This window comes from Monodelphis domestica, chromosome 5, assembly GCF_027887165.1.
Source record: "Monodelphis domestica isolate mMonDom1 chromosome 5, mMonDom1.pri, whole genome shotgun sequence".
NCBI lineage: Eukaryota > Metazoa > Chordata > Mammalia > Didelphimorphia > Didelphidae > Monodelphis > Monodelphis domestica.
Genome location: NC_077231.1, coordinates 59,262,838 through 59,279,996, shown reverse-complemented (window position 1 = coordinate 59,279,996; position 17,159 = coordinate 59,262,838). Strand labels below are relative to the sequence as shown.

At 38.3% G+C, this 17,159-nt stretch overlaps 1 long non-coding RNA gene across 1 annotated transcript; it reads right to left on the bottom strand.

Moving 5' to 3' along the window:
• Positions 1-1,635: 1,635 nt before the first annotated feature.
• LOC103103563 (uncharacterized) lies at positions 1,636-15,667 on the bottom strand. Its single transcript, XR_472392.3, has 3 exons — positions 15,098-15,667; positions 13,476-13,556; positions 1,636-3,491 (listed from the first exon to the last, which is right to left on the bottom strand). It is a non-coding gene; the product is annotated as an uncharacterized LOC103103563 (long non-coding RNA).
• Positions 15,668-17,159: the final 1,492 nt, after the last annotated feature.

Below are 17,159 nucleotides of genomic sequence, written 5' to 3'. Positions count from 1 at the left end.
ATGTGGAAGGGAAAGAGGTAAGGAGACTGCTTAGCCTACCCTACCCTAAATGCTGATCTGGTGAAATGAAGCTCGCTCCCTGATGGAGTTCCAGTCACCATGTGGGAATCCTAGTCACTCACCAGGAAGCTGAGCAGGACCCAAGAAAGGTCCCAATACAGAAAAACCCTCATGAGCTAAGCTCACCAAAGCAGCAATGAACCCAACAAGAAAGTCCCAAATGCCAAGAAGCTCCAGAGCTGAAAGTCAAAGTCCCAAAGTTCCAAAGCTGAAAACATTCCAGTTGAAAGACCCAAAGCTCCAACTCAAAGTCCCAAAGCCCCAAGGAGACATCCTCCAAGGAAAAAGTCCAAAGGAGAAGATCCCAAGGAGCAGAGACTCCAAAGCAGAACTCCAAAGGAAATGATTCAAGGAGAAATTCCTTGGACAGGAAGTTCAGAACTTTTTATAGTCCTTTCTCTACATCACTTCCTGTTCCTTCCCCACTTTATAGAAACTAATTTCAGTCTTTCAACTTGGCTAGCACCACTAGTGGGGGAGAGCAGTGGCCTCTGGAGTTGTCACCCACTCTAGCAAGTGACTTGTGAACTCTCATACTTAGTGGCTGGTAAGGTATTAACTAGGGGTACTTTAAGTTTTTGATTGATTAACTTAAAAGTAGCTGATTGATATACAAAGAGAGTTTGATTCATTCTTCACAACTATCAATAAGTACATAAAAAAATATTCTAAATCCCTCCTAATTAGAGAAATATAAATCAAAACAGTTTTGAGGTACCACCTCACACCTAGCAGATTGGCCAATATGACAGCAAAGAAAAGTAATAAATTTTGGAGTTGATGTGGCAAAATTGGGACACTAATGCATTGCTGGTAGAGTTGTAAACTGATCCAACCATTTTGAAAGGCAATTTGGAACTATGCCCAAAGGGCTTTAAAAGAATGATCCAGCCACACCACTGCTGGGTTTGTACCCCAAAGAGATAATACAGAAAAATATTTGTACAAAAATATTCATAGCCTCACTTTTTGTGGTGTCAAAAAATTGGAAAATGAAGGGTTGTCTCTCAATTGGGGGATGGCTGAACAAATTGTGATATATATGATGGTGATGGAATACTATTGTGCTGTACGGAATGATGATCTGGAGGATTTCTTTATGAACTAGGGGAACCTTAATGAACTGATGCAGAGTGAAATGAGTAGAACCAGGAAAACATTGTACACAGAAAGAAAAACATTGTGGAGCAATCCAGTGTAATGCACTTTGCTACCAGTAGCAATGCAACAGGCTAGGACACTCCTGAAGGATTTATGCCATCCACGTTGAAAGAAAGAACTATGGGAATAGAAATGCAAAAGAAAAACATGTGACATCACTTATCACATGTATATATGGGCATATGACTTGGGGTTTAGCTTTAAAAGATCTATCTATAGCAAAAATTAATATGGATATAGGTGCCAAGTGATAACATTTGTACAACCCAATGAAATTGCTTGCCGGCTCTGGGAGTGGGAATAGAAAATGAATCATGTTAACATGAAAAATATTTTAAGATAAAATTTTAAAATAAATTTTAAAATTGTTTAAAGAATGAACAAAAAATCAGAATTAAAAAAAAAAACCTTCATAACTAGCCCCTTTCTACCTTTTCAATATCCTTACTCTCTGCTATGTAAACTTCAATCCTGTGACACGGTGTCTGCTATCCATTAACAAGACATTCCATCTGACTCCAGGCATTCTCTAGCTTTCCTTCATGCCTGAAATGTTCATTGTCTTCCCTTCTACCTATTCGCTTCCCTGGATTCCTTTAAGCCTCAACCAGAATGTCATCTTCTCCAAGAAGCTTTTCCCAGCTCCTCTTACTTCGAGTGCCTTCCTTCTGTTAATTATTATGCATATAGATTGTTTACATATATTTATTAGTTTTTGTCTCCCCCATTAGATTGGAAGATCTTTGAGAGGAGAGACGGTCTTTTAACTCTTTTGTATCCCTAGAGCTTTGCTCAGTGCTTGGCACCGAATACATGCCTAATAGATATTTCTGATTGATCAAAATGTTCAATAAGCATTTCATGCTGTAAGACTAGAAGCCAGGAGACAGACTACAGCTGGTTATTAGGACCAACTAATCAGTTCACAAGAATTCCTTAGGTTTCTATTTTGGACCAGATCCTGAACCAAATACTATGGGATAGTCAAGATAACAACTGTTTAGTAAGAGCTTTCTATGTGGGAGAGCTAGGTGATTCAGTGAATAGACAGCCAGGCCTGAAGATGGGAGAACCTGAGTTCAAATCTAGCTCCAGACACTTCCTAGCTGTGATTCTGGGCAAGTCACTTAACCCCAACTACCTAGCCCTTACTGATCTTCTACCTTGGAACAATGCTAAGACAGAAGGCAAGGGTTAAAAAAAAACTTCCTGTGTGGCAGGGATTGTGCCAAGCTCCAAGAATGCAAAGAAAGATCAAGCACATCTATGTACCAATATCTATCTAAATATGTCTACACACATATATGTATGTATATAGAAATATCTATTGCTCTCTACAACTACAGACACACACATATTCCTTGTTTATTAAAGACTAAAAGGCATAGACCAAGGACACATGGAACTTCCCATCTAGTTGAGAAGACAAGATAAAAAGTAAAATAACAATATAAGAGTTCAATGACACAAGAAGATAACCCAGGAGGCAAATGAGGCAGTTCATGAGTGCTACCACAAGACAGAAGGCCACTGAGAATGCAGCCAAGTTGGCAAGTTAGCATGTTATTTAAATGGACCCTGAAAAGGCTAGATGACAAATATAGTCTAGTAGATTTTATATATAATTCCAGTCAGCATGTCTCAATGCAAGCAGGATACACGTAAAGGCTGGTGGAACTGCCTTGGGCTGGGCTGTGGCCTTCAGAGTTTGCTAAAACTTCTCAGTGGACTTTGGACAGACAGACTTAATATAGTGTGTGATAAAAGTTGTAACCTTTGTGGCCTCCTTCTTATCCTTTTTCTTTTTCCCTCCCACAATTTATTCTCCTGGTTGTTGAAAACCCAAACACAGAGTCGTTAATGATACACTAAGCTGTGAATGGGCATGTACATTTTTTCTAATATTATAGGATCAATTCAACTAATTGTGGCACTAAGGATAAGAACATAAAAAATAATAATAATGCTAAACTGGGTCAGACTCATGATTCATCTAGATAAAAATGGATGCTTACATTTTGTATGGAGCATGGTTACTCTCTATATCAACTTCAAAAGCTTTTGATGTACTTGCTAACTAACTCCCCCTCCCAAAAAAACAATTTAACTTTTAATAATTATTAGTAACATCATGCATGAGTAAAATAACTTAAGTATTCATCTCTAAGGAATTTTTAAAACCCTTACCTTCCGGTCCAAAGCAGAAGAGTGGGAAGGGCTAGGCAATGAAGGTTAAGTGACTTGTCCAGGATCACACAGCTAGGAGGTATCTAAGGCCAGATAGAATTTTTTTTTAAATGCATCCCATTGACATGTCCCATGAAAGATTTCTTCCTTTCATTGGCACCCCCATATGCAATCACATATACAGTTAACCTATAACCATGATGGTGAACCCAGACACACATGCCAGAGGAGTCACTCAAAGGCAAGCATGCCATTGTCCCAGGACAGAGTTCACCAGAGTTTGTTGCTGGAAAGCCAGTGGGACCTGAGTCAGGATTCCCCTCCTTCTCACCTTAGGTCATTTCTGACATCACTAGCTTCTCTGAATGGTTCACCATCACTGGTCTATAAGAAGGTGCCTACTTTCAGAAGAAGCTTGTGGAGAAGACAGGGGAAAAGATTTCATGGAAAGGTTTACAAGCCTTGCCTCCTTCAAAGCCAAAATTAAAGTCTTCTGAACTGTTTCCTCATCTACAATAAGAAGGGGGAGAAGGGACTAAACTAGATAATCTCCAAGTTCCTTATCATTTTAAAAAACATCTTATTCTATTCAATTCTGCCAACTCCCAAAAGCTTTCTGTAATTATCTTCCCATCCAGATCTGCTGTCCAAGAGTTAATCGTGCCTAAACCTAAACACTAGTGAAAAAGCTTTGCCCAGCAGGATGATTAGCTATCACTTTCTGAGAGCAAAGGAAAAAAGGATGAGTCTAGACAGCAAATACAGTTTGAAACAAAAAACAGAGGAAGGGGAGGAGACTTTGGTGCCTGAGGGAGTCATATAAATGCATTTACTGATAAAATAAAGTGCAAATCAATTTCATGTTCAAGTGTCAGCCTTTGAACTGGCAAGAACCAGATTTACTGAGCTTAATTCTGCAAACTGTTTCAAATAACAGTCCCATTCGGATCTCACACAACAGTTGGGTCCTTCTCTTCTTTAACCCAGGATCAGAGAGGATTCTTGCAAGGACTCAAGCTGCCTGTGCCTCTACTCCTAACCCACTCTCCTTTCAAATGTCATTTGAGAAATTCATTAATTTATTCAAATATTTATTCATTTTTAAACCCTTACCTTCCATCTTAGAGTCAATACAGTGATTTAGTTCCTAGACAGGAGAATGCTAAGGGCTAGGTAATGAGAGTTAAATGACCTGCCTAGCATCACACAACTAGGAAGTGTCTGAGGCCAGATTTGAACCAAGGATCTCTCATCTTTAGGCCTGGCTCTCAATACACACACGCACGCACACACACGAGAGACAGACAGACAGACAGAAACAGAGATAAACAGAGAGACACAGAGAGGCTGAGAGAGACAGACACAGAGAGACAGAGACAGAAAGAGCTTCAGCTACAGTATAGAAACTTTTTAACCAAGGAATGGATATGCTTCAGGAAAATGAACTGAAATTGAGAAGCCTGGGTCAGAGAATAGTAGTAACAGTGATCCCTGGAAAGGGCCATGCCCTCTGGCTCTGGGATGGTTGAAATCCCCTTGTGGAAAAAAGAGAGCATTTCCTAACAGGCATTAGTGATGGGGCTGTGCCAAAGATCACTCCACAGTCAAGAAAAGTCCTTCTCTCAGGGGGTAGGAGAAAGACTGACCAGAAGTAGGTCTATCTCTTGTTAGTGAAGTATTAATGTACTTTTTCTATCTTGGACTTCCAGCAACGGTGGGAAGAAAGCATTTATTTCTCCTGCCTGTCTCCTCCAATAGTAAATGATGGTGACAAGCACATGTGTGCTTGTGAAAATGAACTTGATGATTAGGGGCAGCTGGGTAGCTCAGTGGATTGAGAACCAGGTCTGGATACAGGAGGTCCTGGATTCAAATGTGACCTAGCAACTCTTGGTTGTTCCCCTACGATAAAATACATACTTCACAGCCAGATATTTAAGATCTTCCATAACCTGGCTGTGATCTAATTTTCTACCCTTATTTCATTCAGTTCCCCTTTACCCAGCCTACTTTATAACCAGGGTTGTGCCGAACCCAAATCAAACATGTTCACTAAAGCTGGTTGTTAAATTTTCTGTGTGAGAACTTGGAAATTAATGAATTATACAAATCAAGGATTGATTTGTTGTTCCATTGATTATTTAGACTTAAGAAAGAGATGTAAAAATGTTAATAATACCTAGATTAAATATAAAAGCATGTCATAGGTACATTTTTATTCAGATAGCTGATCATTAGACATTTACTAACACAACCTTACCTACTTCCAAACTTACTAAATATTAAACATATAATATTATATATGTTGCAGAAAAAGAGATATGATTATCTTAGAAGTATTTGAGCTAGTGTGATTTGATGTTGTTCAGTCTTGTTCAACTCTTTATGACCCCATTTGTTGTTTTCTTGGCAATGACCCTGGAGTGGTTTGACACTTCCTTCTACAGCTCATTTTACAGATAAGGAAACTGAGGCAGAATTCATTGACTTCCCAGGTTCATACAGTTAGTGACTGAGGGCAGATCTGAACTCGCTAAAATATGTATTCCTGACTCCATGTCCAGTACTCTATCTACTGTGCCAATTAACTGCCCAAGGTCACTATATTTAACAAGAGATAGGAATGAAATCTAAGCAGAAGTCAGATGTAAATGGGAACAGAGCCTAAGATCCATTTTCTCCTCTGGTTGTTCACTCTTATGGTGATCTTTGTAGAAGATCTCTGTACATTCTATCCAGCCAATCTGAACCTAGGATAGAGAAAAAGTTGGCTTCTGAGAATTGAACCAGAAGGAAAAATACAATTGAAAAGCAGAATAGAGTGGGGAGAAGAACAAATATGGAATATCATCCAGTGAGATTGACTTGTCTCACAGGAAAATTGCCACTAAATCTTAGTATACTGTCAATCTGAGAAATTCCACAGGATTTGTTCAAGATTTTTCTTGCCTTATTCCTCCATTTACTATTTTTTATTTTTCATCAAGACTTCAAGGATCTGTGATTTCATCAGTGCAAGATTTCCCCTTCATCAACAAGTCATAGTCTTTAATTTACGAGAGGTAAAATGATTTTTCTCATTATCACACAACCAGTAAATATCAGGAATAAGACTTTATCTAAGTTTTCATGACTCCAGTCATTACTCTGTCCATTAGAACAGTGTCTTGGTGGTTTTGTTTTAACTCAGAAAAATCAGAAAAACTAAATTCTGTAGTTTATTGGCAATTCATCCATAATTCCTTATAATCATACCTACCATTGGAAAGCAATCCCAAATTATTGTGAGATGACTATATAACCCTGATTTGGGGAATTTTTGTGCCCAGTGCAGGTCTTCCTTTCTATAACTATAATTTTAAAAAATCTACAATTTTGGAATTCCTATCAGCCGTTAAGGTGATTTTTAAGTTCTGGATTATTTTGTTTTTGTAGTATTTCCTTTGACACATTTTGACATTGAAGCCAAAGTGGAATTTTTTTCAATCAAAGCAAATGAGTTGAAAATAACAATATAAAATATAATGTATTATAAATCATCAAAAATAAATCCATTATAAATCATTAAAATATAAATATATGGAATAACTCTTATGTGGTATTTGACTTTTAGTCACTGAAGATACTAGAATAGCAAAGAAGGAAGACAAATAAAAGATGCCTGTGGTCTGACAAGTCCTGGGACAAGAAAAGAGATAGGAAGAGATAAGAAGTGATTGAAAGTAGATTTCTACATAAGACCTCAAATACAATAGCTCAGAGGGATTCTTGTTTGTATTAGGGCTTTGGCAGAAAGTGGAAAAGCCAAGGAAAGCCCCAGAAACAAACCAGAAAATTGTCTAATTTATCAAGCATTTTGCAACAGCAGTTAACTCCAGAGATAGCAACAAGAACTACAGAGAATTGAATATTTCTTGGTTCATCAAAGACAAAGTGTCCCAAAAATCTTCTATAAAGTAGCAAATGTTTAAAGTTAAAAGGAGACCCTTTGATCCAGCAATATCACTTCTGTGTTTGTACTCCAAAGAGATAAGGAAAAATACTTGCACAAAAATATTCATAGTCATGCTCTTTGTGGTGGCAAAAAATTGGAAAATGAGGGGGTGTCTCTCTATTGGGAAATGGCTGAACAAATTGTGGTATATGATGGTGATGGAATATTATTATGCTATAAGAAATGATGAGCTGTTTGAGTTCTATATGAATTGGAAAGATCTCCATGAACTGATGCAGAGCAAAATGAGCAGAACAGGAGAACATTATACACAGAAAGTGAAACATTATGGAACAATCAAATGTAAATGACTTTGCTACTAGTAGCAATGCAATGATCCAGGACAATCCCGAGAGACTTATAAGAAAGAACTATCCAAGCTGAGGGAAAGAACTATGGGAGCAGGAACGCAGAAGGAAAACATGATTCATCAATTGGTTATGTGGGTATATATGATTGGGAGAGTTGGTTTTAAAAGATTATTCTATTACAAATTTGAATAATATGGAAATAGGTTTTGAGTAATAACATATATATAACCCAGTGGAATTTCTTTTCAACTCCAGGAGGAAAGAGGGAAGAGGGGAAAGAGAGAACATGAATCATGTAATCATGGGAAAATATTCTAAAAAAATAAATTTGAAAAAATAATAAATAAAGTTAAAGAGGGAGTGGTGGTAGAAGGATGTAGAGCAGGCAGCTAGGGGGCATAATGGCTAGAGAGCCAGGCTTAGTGATGAGAGATCCTAGGTTCAAATCTGTTCTCAAACACTTCCTACCTGTGTGACCCTGGGCACATTACTTAACCCCCATTACTTAGCCCTAGCTGCTCTTCTCCTTTAAAATCAATACATAGTTGGTAAGAGTTTTAAAACAATAAAGTTAAAGGGAATTTTTGAATGACCTGTAGAGTATATTTTTTTAATTTAAACTTATTTATTTGTTTGTTATATTAAGCTTGCCAGATGACTCCCTCTTTCCCTTCTTTCCCCTCTTTTGAGAAGGTATCATTTGACCAAAATATATGTGTATATAAAACTATGTCTTTCTGATTTCTATTTACCAGTTCTTTCTCTGAAGGTTATTCTTCAAATAATTTCTGTTACTATAAATAATGTTCTCTTGGTCCTGCTCGTTCCACTTTTCATAATTTCATGTAGCTCTTTCTACATTTTTTATTAACCTATGCATCATTTTCTTATCATGCAGCATATTCCGTAGCAATCATATGCCACAGCTTGTTTAGCCATTTTCCAATCAATCAGCAATTTCCAGTTCTTTTCCACCACAGGGAAAGTTGCAAATAACATTTATGTGTGCATAGGAAATAATTGAACCCCCTAAATCCCCTTGAAAGCTTCTGATCCAGCAATCCTTGCTGTTTGTCCCAAATTCAATGAGGACTATTTTCATCAATAAGTTAAAAATTGGGTCCCAAGTCCTAACCTATGAGATATTCTCTGTTCATAAGCTATGTAAGAGTCACAAAAATTTGTTATAAAAATTATAAAACCAGTATAAAACCAGCAAAAGATTCAAGTGATAGAATTGTGTTCTGCTCCTATATACAATTAAGTTCAGCACCTTCCAGATGCCAGGTGGATGATATGCCTCTTTGGTCCTTGTTAATCGTGCCCCTTGGTATACTGGATGAGGGACACAGTCACTTCAGAACTGATGGTCAACTGATGAAAATGTAGGGTTTCAGTCAACAAAAATTAATGTGCAGAGAGCACTAAGTGCTAGGAATGCAAAGAAAGACAAAAATGTGGTCCCTGCCCTTATGGAACTCACATTCTAATAGAGGAAACAACATGCAAAAAAAATTGTACTTACAGATCTAGTATAAATAGAAAGTAATCCCAGAAGGAAGGTTTCAAGGGATTTGGAGTAGAGAACTGGGAAGAGGAAGAAACCCAGAAAGATCTATCTAAGGTGAGATTTGAGTTGAGTCTCAAAGGAAGCCAGGGTAGAGATCAGGATAAGGAACATTCCAGGAATAGAGCACAGAGAGTGAAAAGCCCAGTCAGGAGATGGACAGTCTTATAGGAAGAGTCACAATGAGGCCAGAACCACTGGATCATAGATTAGATGGAAAGGAGTAAGGTGTAATGAGAATGACAAATTAGGGGATTTTATATTTGATCCTAAGAAGTAATAGAGAGCCACTTGCGTTCATTCTCTTGTGCTTTAGAAAAATCACTTGGTTGTGGTACAATCGAAGGTGATGGACTTCTCCATTAGTGGCAGTGTAATGTCCCTGAACAATCTGCAGGGATCTAGGAGAAAAACACTATCCACAAGCAGAGGATAAACTGTGGGAGTAAAAACACTGAGGAAAAGCAACTGCTTGACTACAGGGGGGAAGGGGATATGACTGAGGAGAGACTCTAAATGAACACTCTAATGCAAATACCAACAACATGGAAATGGGTTTGAATCAAGAACACATGTGATACCCAATGGAATCGTGCGTGGGCTATGGGAGAGGTGGGGGGGGTGGGGAGGGAAGAAAAGAAAATGATCTTTGTTTCCAATGAATAGTGTTTGGAAATGACCAAATAAAAATTAAAAAACAAATAAATAAATAAATAAATTTTAAAAAGAAAGAAAAAAAAAGAAAAATCACTTGGGCATCTGAGTATGGGGAGTATAAGAGAACAACCTGCTGTGATAGTCCAAGATAGTGGATGTGGATGTGGGAAGAAGGAAACATATATAAGAAATGTGATGGCAGAAAGGGTAGTCCTAGGAGAACTAGGTGGCTCAGTGGATAGAAAGCTAGAACTGGAGGCAGAAGACCCTGAGTTCAAATCTGAATTCATCCCCTTCCTAGTCATGTGACCTCAGGCGAGTCATTTAAACCCAGTTGCCTAGTCCTTTCTGCTCTTCTGCCTTAGAGCTGATACTTAGTATTGATTCTAAGACAAAAGGAAAGAGATTTTTTTTTAATGGAATGATTACTTGATATTCCCAGCACATGGTCCTCTGGCTTCTCTTTAGGAAGAAAACTCTGAAAGGAGAAAAAGACTGGGATAAAGCTGACATGTAGAAACTGACAATCAGTTCCCTATCCATGAATTTTGGGGAATTTTACCTTAGGCGAGATCTGGGACTCTCATAATTGTGCTGAAATGTCTCTGTCTCAGTGGGAGAGCTCATTCACTCTTTGGATTATCTGATCCAATCTCATCTTTATAACTTCTGTGATTTCTGTTTGCTTTCAGATTGGAGAAATGAGTTGATTTGCTATCTGTTGTATATAGCCTTTGCGTAACAAACATTTGGTGGAAAGGAAGCCAAGTCTTGATATCTAGCTTTGGTTACTCCTTCCCTGTTGAGGGACAGTGATCAAGAGTATAGCTTTAATTTAAAAGTAATTTCCACAGATTTATATTTAGGGAGAAAAATAGATATAATTCTAATCTAGTACTCTCTTTCTATGGAGAGCAGAGTGGTCAGTCTTGTGGTATCAACTTCCTTCTCCCCCTCCAATTAGGAATCTGTCTTCCTTAGAGAAATGTGGAGAGAATAAAAGATATGCATCACCTCTCTGGGAGCCACATCTAGACAGATCCACAAGGACGCACATAACCAATATTGGAAACACATACATGCACAACCACACACATATAGAGAAGAAGATAAAGGGTTAAAGGAATGTCTCTCTGCTCTCCAGGTTAATAGAAGTAAAGAGATGTTCATAGAAAGAATGGAGTAAGTGCTTCAAGAGGTAAGCAAAGAAGAAGAATGGTCTGAAGAAGCAAGAGGGAATCATAATCAGTATAAAGAGATGAGAGGAGTAAAGAGTAAAGATACTGATTAGGAATGAAAGGACCAAAGAATCTCTGAAACTATGTCATGAATAAAGATGTTCTTCCCAAAGAAAGGAGAGCTCTATTCACTGAAGAGGAAGTACCTTCTCTTCCTCCATATGCAATAGTGATGAGGATAGATCCTTTGATCCATCATTAGGAAAGAAAGAGGCTAATCAGATTCAGAGCCTGATTGTTCTTTCAGAAGAAGAGATGATGTTCCTAGGGTGGTATGGTTTCCCCTTAGCCAAATAGTCCTCCCAGGGGGTCCTCTTGCTCCTAGTGATGGTAGTCATGGAGAAGCAGTGACAAAGAGGCCAAATTATTATTCTAGAAAAAATCAATAGGTGCAGAAGAGGAAGTAATAACATAGATCTAGAGATGCCCGAACTCAGAGGCAGAAGGACTCAAGGACAAAAGAGTTTCTTTCTACTAAGGAAAAAGAGGAATTCCCTTCTAAGTTTATTGCCATCTCTTAGAGAAGAGAAATCCAACCAGATGGCGCTGAAGATGATAAAATACCCTAACCCAGTAATGGCAAACCTATGGCATAGGTGCAAAAGGTGACATGCAGAGCACCTGCCACCCGCTTTACCCCCCACTCTCGAGTCTATTACTAGAAAGGCAGGACTAGGGCAGAGCTCCTCCCCCCCCCTTCTTTTCCACCATGCCTGATGGTATTTTTTCACATCCTCTGACCCTCTGCCCAGCAGCCCAATGGGAGTGCACAGGAGGTAAGGTGGGCTCACAGGCAGCAGAGCTGGAGGAGAGAGAGTACTCAGGCCACTCCCCTCCTCCTCTCTACATTCACTGAAGACATTCCTTACTTCACCCACCCCTCTGCCCAGCAGCTCAATGAGAGCACTTTCCCCCTCCCCTGTGTGTGGTAAGGGGGCTGGGGGAAGGGTGTAACCAGCACATGGTAGGGCTGGCACAGTACTTGGTCTGGAGGGGTGGGGTAGGGGCAGGGCCCAGCACTCTACCTCTAAAAAGTCCACCATCACTGCCCTAACCTATCAATTTCTCAATCCACACAACTCCCATGATCTATTTTTATTTTTTTAAAACCTTACTTTGTGTCTTAGAATCAATATCAAGTATTTGTTCCAAGACAGAAAAGCAATAAAGGCTAGGCAACTAGGCTTAATTGGCTTGCCCAAAATCACACCGGTAGGAAGTAGGTGAAGCTAGATTTGAATCCAGGTCCTCCCATCTCCAAGCTTGGAATTCTATCCAAACAGCCACCTAGTGGCCCCTCCCGTGATCTATTTCTCTACTCCACCTCAGCTATCTACAAGCATGTTAATAGTCCTGGTCTTACTACCACCCACATGAATTCTGTTTCCATGATCAAGAAGTCTGAAATTCCTTTATCAGACCATAAAGTTTATCTCACCATAATCATTTCATCTCTCCCTGTGCTCTGCACCCTTTTGACCTATTTATAGCTCATGCCTTGACAAACTCTGACTCTAGCTGACTCCCATGATCTTTCTTCTCCACCCCAAGATGTCCATCAATAGGGAATGCCAGAATAATTTGTGGTATATGATGATGATAGAGTACTATTATGTTCTAAGAAACAATGAGCAGGATGATTTCAGAAAACAACTGGAATAACCTACATGAACTGATGCAGAGTGAAATAAGCAGAACTGGGAGAAAATTGTACTTAGTAACAGCAATATTGTATAGTAATCAGCTGTGAAGGGATTATCTACTCTTAGCAATACAAAGATCCAGGACAATCCTGAAGGATTTATGACAGTGAATGCCATCCACTTTCAGAGAAAGAACTATTGGAGTTGGATTGAAGATCAAAGCAGGTGACTTTTCACATTAGTTTATTTATGTTTATGTGACTATTCTCTTAAGACAATGACCAATATGAAAGTACATTTTGCATAGATCAAATTGTTTACCATTTCCAAGAAGGAAAAGGGAAGGGAGGGAAGGGGATAATTTGAATATTTTAATTTCGTAAAATACACGTTAAAATTAATACATATAAAGGGGAAAATATCTTTTAAAAAAGATTCTATCTAGGATCCTCTTCTGTCTCTACATTTTCTGTTGATGACCTCATCAGTTCCCATGATTTAATTAAAATTTCCTTTTCCACATAGAAAATAACTAGATTTATATGTACAATTGTGGTTCCTTTTTTTAGCTCAAATCATTTGCTGCCTATTAGACATTTCTAATTGTATATACTCTCCTTCACACATTTTATAGTCTAGCCAAATTGTCATACTTACCGTTCTCTATCAAGCAAACCCCAACTCCCAGCTCCATGCCTTTTCATTGCCTTTCTTCATGGATGGAATCTGAACCCCTAGCTGTGATTGATAAAGATGACAAAAATGTAAAATGACAACTGTTGGAAGGGCTATGGCAAATCAGGCACATTGAGATCTCTGACCTAGCCCTTCAGCCTACTTTTCCACCTCTACCCCAGAAGCCTTTTCATGGAAGAGATACCTCCAACACTTTGACCTTTTCTTCCTATGGTAGCTTCCTTTTTAGAACCTCCTTTTATGGAAATACTCATGACAAAAATGCTCAGCTCTAATATGGGTCAGCTCTTAATTCTCTGGACAATTTTTCTACCTTACTCCTTAGTGGGTCTCTTTCTCCCATTCTCTCACCTGCTTTTCAGATCTGTCTTATGCGTTTTCTTCCCTTTTAGTTTGTTGGCAGTTTGTTATTTGATAGAAGTGATGGGAGATAGTAAATAGGGTGCAGGACTTGGAGTAAGGAAGAAGTAAATTCAAATCTGACTTCCGATACTTGCTATATGACCCTGGATAATGTATGTCCTTGAGTCATTTAATCTCTGGTCTCAATTTTCTCCACAGAGAGGAAGAAGCACTATGTCCATCTGAATCAATGTCAAGGCCTTGCTGAATACCCTTTCCTTGCTTTAGCTAAGTAAATTTCCTTTTGTTTACTGTTAAATAAGTGTTCTATGAGTGACTTGTTCCAATTTCAAAGCTGAAACACTAGACTTGCTTGAATCAGGATCAGCCAACAACGTCATCCCTGCCCAAATCTTTTGCATTTATTCCCCTTCTTCCACAGGGGAATCCTTCCATAATCCAGCTCTACCTTATTTCCTTGTGACATTCCCTCATTTTCCTCTTGTAGCTATATCTTAGAAATGTTAACAACCATATAAATGGAGATACATCAGGTGACACCAAAAATCTTAGTGGAGTTAATTTAATATAGCCTGTGTTCAACCACAGTGTGTCTATAGCCCAGCTGGAAAATATAGCTCCGCTAAATCAGGGAAGGGGTAGGGTTAGGGCTCATTTTGAGAAAATGCAGGGTTTCTGTAGTGGTGGGATCATAGTCTCATTGAACAATTGATCAATAATGATCAAAGAAGGCATAGAATCCCTGCTTTGAGTAGTAATAATAACAGTAGTATTTCTAGTACTCCGTAAGGTTTGCTTTGTGCTTCATATATGTCCTCATATATACGGTTATTTATGTTATCTCAAAACAACCCTAAGGGATAGGTTCTATTTATTATCCCCATTTTATAGAGAAAGAAATTGAAGCTGTGAAAGGTTAAGTGACTCGTTCCAATCACAAAAAGAGGCAGGGTTTGAACTCAGTTCTATCCTTACTTTAAGTCTAAGGGATAATGAATATGATACTGATCGTGCATTACAGAGATGAAACTATTTAACTCCCATTGGCTTTTATGTTCATTACCAAAGACAATGCTCTTCAACCAAAGAAAAAAGAGCAAAAAACAGTTAACAAAAAAGTAAGCTCCCAGAGGGCAGTATCTTCTTATTTTTCAGTCTTTAAATCCATAGCCTACTACAGAGTTTTGCAAATAAGAGATAAAAATAAGTTGTGTACTTACCTAACTTCCCCCTTTTAGAAGACAGAGTCAACAAGGGAAGAGTTGCATTTACTTCTTTGCCATTTCAGCCTAAACTAGGATGGAACTTTAACAAAGGTGATTTTAAAAAACATCTTTATCTGGATCCAAAATGCCTTAGCACTTCAGCAGAATCAACAAGAAGTAAGTCAGCTGGAAGACTAAAGTGAAATATTTTCAGATTAATGTTCAAGATTAATTTATTTTCATTGCCCAAGAAGCAAGTGCACATGCAATGAGAACTTAATGTAGCAAACAGCAATAGGGATCAGAGAGGAATCAAGCAACTAATATGACCATATTTAGACAAGAACAGTTTCTTCTTTTATTTAGAAAAGGTCTCTGATTCAAAATAAATTTCCATTCTTCTCAGACAAGAGTCTCTTTGCAAAAGAAGAGCATATCATATTGAAACCATTACTTTGTTTTTTAATATCATCTTCCTCTATATTTGAAGATGATGCCAAAGGTGCTACTATTCCTTTGAAGGAATGCAGATTGTAAAAGAAAGCATGATCTCATTAGCTTTCTCTGCCCTAACAGCCATGTAAATTCTGTCTGGTTTCACTACTTTGCTTGTAAAATCTATGTCATTGTAACTTATGACATTCTGGGTTTCAAGAGGCATTTATATATATATATATATATATATATATATATATCAGGTCTAATGTCTGATTGGTATGTAGTGACCCAAGCTATATGCAAATTCCTAGAATATATTTTGTTCCATTATCTAATCAGATCTTCTGCTTATGTGCCCCCATTTTCCTCTGCATCTTCTCACACTGATGATGAGAATTAAGGATGTGATTTCATAGTATAAGGGTAAAAGCTGACTAACTAGATGATCACCTCATGCCACTTAAATTAACCAACAAAATACTACTGCCCTCATACCTTCTCAACTGAGAATATTTTTATTGAATCCACTAAAACTGCTTTGATAAAAAGAAAAGTGCCTCAAACCTTTGGATAAAATGAATTGACATGGTAAAGTGGGTTGAGATTAGATTTGCCCTGTGATTTTTTTAAAAATAACATTATTTTATTTGGTCATTTCTGAGCATTATTCATTGGAAACAAAGATCATTTTCTTCCCCCGACCCCCCATCCCATAGCTGACACGTGATTCCACTGGGTATCACATGTATTCTTGATTTGAACCTATTTCCATGTTGTTTGTATTTGCATTAGAGTGTTCATTTAGAGTCTCTTCTCGGTCATAACCCCTCAACCCTTGTAGTTAAGCAGTTGCTTTTCCTCCGTGTTTTTACTCCCACAGTTTATCCTCTGCTTGTAGATAGTGTTTTTTAGACCCCTGCAGATAGTTCAGGGACATTGCATTGCCACTAATGGAGAAATCATTACGTTCGATTGTACCACAATGTATCAGTCTCTGTGTACAATGTCCTTCTGGTTCTGCTCCTCTCGCTCTGCATCACTTCCTGAAGGTCGTTCCAGTCTCCATGGAATTCCTCCACTTTATTATTCCTTTTAGCACAATAGTATTCCAGCACCAACATATACTACAATTTGTTCAGCCATTCCCCAATTGAAGGGCATCCCCTCATTTTCCAATTTTTGGCCACCACAAAGAGCGCAGCTATGAATATTCTTGTACAAGTCTTTTTCCTTATTATTTCTTTGGGGTACAAACCCAGCAGGGCTATGGCTGGATCATAGTTGCCCTGTGATTCTTATGTAAAGTAGCAGGCCAATTTGGGAGGCAGCATTTGAGTGGTAGATTACTTCAGTGATGGAAGCAATTCCAGCTAAGTCACTGAGAGACTACTTGAGGGTGGGGGGATGAAAGAAGGCTTCTATCACCCCTGCTCCTTTTTCTAGATATGACCTTGTGAATTTTGAAAAGTAGAAAGCTTTTGCATTTTCCATGGATATCCTAGCAATATCCTCAGAATAGCTGAAGGCAGTGTCTGAACTGGCGTTTGAGGACAAACTACATACACTGAGGAAAGACAACTTCAGGACTACAAGAAACCAAGGAAAAGTTACACCATCCCTAATGGGAAATTAATAAAGA